A 3,499-nucleotide genomic window follows, 5' to 3' on the forward strand; every position below is an offset into this window, starting at 1 on the left:
GCTTGCTTCAGCAGAGCATATATTAAAATTGGAATGAAACAGAGAAGATTAACATGGCCCCTGCACAAGAATGACACACAAATTTATGAAGTGTACCATATTTTTTAAAAATCATATCTTTTAACTCAAAAAACATAACAGCAAATAAAATAAAATAAGCCAATTAATAAATGGGCAAATGAATTAAATAAACACTTTTCAAAAGAAGAAATATAAATGGCAAACGAATATATGAAAAAAAATGTTCAACATCTCTGGTAATCCAGGAAATGAAAATCAAAACGTCACTGAAATTTCACCTCACACCTGTCAGAATGGTGGTTATCAAGAACATAAACAATAATAAATGCTGGAGGGGATGTGGAAAAAAAGGAACACTTTTACACTCTTGGTTGGATTGTAAATTAGTACAACCACTATGGAAATTAGTATGGAAGTTCTTAAAAAGACTAGGCATGGAACCACCATAAGACCTAGCTGTACCACTCTTGGTATTTATCCTAAGAATTTAAGTCATCTTACTACAGTGATACATGCATATCCATGTTAATAGCAGCAGAATTCACAGTAGCCAAACTATGGAACTAGCCTAGGCGTTCATCAACAGATGAAAAGCATAAAGAAAATGTGAATTTTTATTCCACTATAAAGAAAAATGAAATTGTGTCATTTACAGGAAAATGTATGGGATTTAAGACCATTATGTTAAGGGAAATAAGTCAAACTCAGAAAATTATGGGGTGTATGTTTTATCTCATATGTGAAACCTGAAGAGGAAAAAGGAAAAGAAAGAGGGGGCAAGGATCTCATGAAAGGCAAAAGGAGATCAGTAGAGGAAATGGATTAAGGGATGATGAGTGGGAAGGGAGGGGGGAAGTGCTGGGATGTGATATAGGCCAGATTACATTGTTATGTTGTGTGCATGTATTAATATTTAACAACAAATTCCTTCATTACCTACAAACATAATACACCAATAAAGATGTGGAAGGAAAAAAAATCACATCTTTTTAGAGAATAATATCAATGAATATACAGAAGGGTTTAGCAAGAAATACAATTCTGAGACTTGTATCTTAGGATAAGTTGTATCTTTTCAGTTTTTCAAGTCTTCATTTATACTCGCTTGCTTGATTTTAAAAGTTTTCTTCATATAGGTACAAATGTTTATCTTTATATATCATAGAAAAAAGATATGTAAAGAGACTCAAATCCTGAAATCTTTAATTATTCTTATCTGGTCCAGACAGCTCTGTCATAAGCTGTCTGTAACAGTGATACCATCCTTGTGTGACTGAAATAAATGACTAGTGTGTGATGAAATTTTTTTTCTAGGTTACATACACATAGAGACTCGCCTTTAGTTTGCAGCTACAATTATTTGAAGAGGCTGTTGTTATTCATACCTTTTCTTATTAGTTTCACATTCTGTCATTCTTTCCTGTTATCCATGTTTACATGGACCATTCCTAACATGATATACTGATAAAGCATTTATTAACAGTGGGCTTTGGGGGAAATCTCTCGGGGCTCTAGCTTCCTCATCCATAAAGTGTTCTGTTTTATATCTAGGGATGTTGTGAAGATCCCATGAGTTAATATGGATAAGTGAATTTGATAAACAAAAGCATGATATCAAATTCCAGGAATTCTAATAAATTAAATTAACTGCATGCATGCATGCTCTCTCTGTAGCTGTCAATTTCCAGAAATTCATAACTATTCTGCGTCATTTGAAGTTATACTTCAATGTGTCTTTGAAATGTTTTCTTCTTTTCAAACTGTTCTCATCACTCCCACTTCCCCGCAGCACTCTGCTGCTGATTGCTCCACTTGCTTCCACCCACTGTTTCAACACCTACTCACAGTTTAACCTCTGCATCCAGATTTTATTTCTTCCATTTCCTGGAAATGGCTCTCTCTGGGCTCACCACTGGCATGCTAATAACCAAATCCAACCTCCTCTTTTGTTGTCTTCATTTTGCTTGCTGTCTGTTGCATCTGATTTTTCTGATCAACCCCTCCCTCTTCAAACTTTCTTCTGCCTGGCTTCATGATGCTGAAACTTTGTAGCTCCACCACTTTCCTTAGTGCTCTGTATCTCCTTCTCTGAGACAGGTGTGTTTGCTATTTTGTTTTTTTTTTTCCCCCATGATTCTTGACACCCCATCATTACTTAAAATTCAGCCTATGATCAGTCCCACAGCACTATCTGGACTGTCTCACTTAGTAACTTTATTCTTTGGATAACCAATTACTCAGATTTATAATTTTTCTTAGGGGAGTATGGGGGATTGAACTCAGGGGCACTCGACTTCTAAGCCACATCCCCAGTCCTATTTTGTATGTTTTTAAAAAATATAATTTTTTAGGTGAACACAATATCTTTATTTTGTTTCAATGTGGTGCTGAGAATCAAACCCAGTGCCTCATGCATGCTAGGCAAGCGTGCTACCACTTGAGCCACATCCCCAGCCCCTCTATTTTGTATTCCATTTAGAGACAGAATCTCACTGAATTGCTTAGCACCTCGCTTTTGCTGAGGCTAGCTTTGAATTCTTGAACTTCCTCCCTCAGCCTCCAGAGCTGCTGGGATTACAGGTGTGTGCCACCATACCCACTTCAGATTTGTAATTTTGAAGTTAAACCCTCCTTTCTTTTCCAATCATTTAGCTCTGTCAATTGTTTCTTTCTTTTTTTATTTACATATGACAGAAGAATGCATTACAATTCTTATTACACATATAGAGCACAATTTTTCATATCTTTGGTTGTATACAGAGTATATCCACACCAATTCGTGTCTTCATACATGTACCTTGGATAATAATGATCACCACATTCCACCATCTTTCATAATAACCCCATGTCCCCTCCCTTCCCCTCTAACCCCTCTGCCCTATCTAGAGTTCCTCTATTCCTCCCATGCTCCCTCTCCTTATCCCACTGTGAATTGGCCTCCTTATATCAAAGAAAACATTAGGCATTTGGATCCATTTACCTGCACATGCCATGATTTTATTCTCTTTTTGGTGCTGAGTAATATTCCATTGTGTATATATGCCACATTTTTTTATCCATTCATCTATTGAAGGGCATCTAGGTTGGTTCCACAGTTTCACTATTGTAAATTGTGCTGCTATAAACTGTCAATTGTTTCTTTAAAATCTTTTTTCTTAAAAAATTTTGTTACATGGGGCTGGGAGTGTGACTCAGTGCCAAAGCACTTGCCTAGCATTGGGAGACCATGGGGCGCATTGGGAGACCTTGGGGAACATTGGGAGACCATGGGTTTGATCCCCAGAAAAGAAAAATAATGTATTATATGATCTGTACAATATACAAAGAAGTACCAAGAACAGCTGGACATAGTGGAGCACACCTGTAATCCCAGCAGTTTGGGAGGCTGAGGCAGGAGGATTGCGAGTTCCAACCCAGCCTTAGCGCTAAGCAACTCAATGAGACCCTGTGTCCAAATAAAATACAGAATAGTGCTGGG

General features: G+C 37.1%; 1 non-coding gene across 1 annotated transcript; it reads left to right on the plus strand.

Moving 5' to 3' along the window:
• LOC113199040 (U6 spliceosomal RNA) lies at positions 1 to 105 on the plus strand. Its single transcript, XR_003302917.1, has one exon. It is a non-coding gene; the product is annotated as a U6 spliceosomal RNA (small nuclear RNA).
• The last annotated feature ends 3,394 nt before the right edge of the window (positions 106 to 3,499 follow it).

This window comes from Urocitellus parryii, chromosome X, assembly GCF_045843805.1.
Source record: "Urocitellus parryii isolate mUroPar1 chromosome X, mUroPar1.hap1, whole genome shotgun sequence".
NCBI lineage: Eukaryota > Metazoa > Chordata > Mammalia > Rodentia > Sciuridae > Urocitellus > Urocitellus parryii.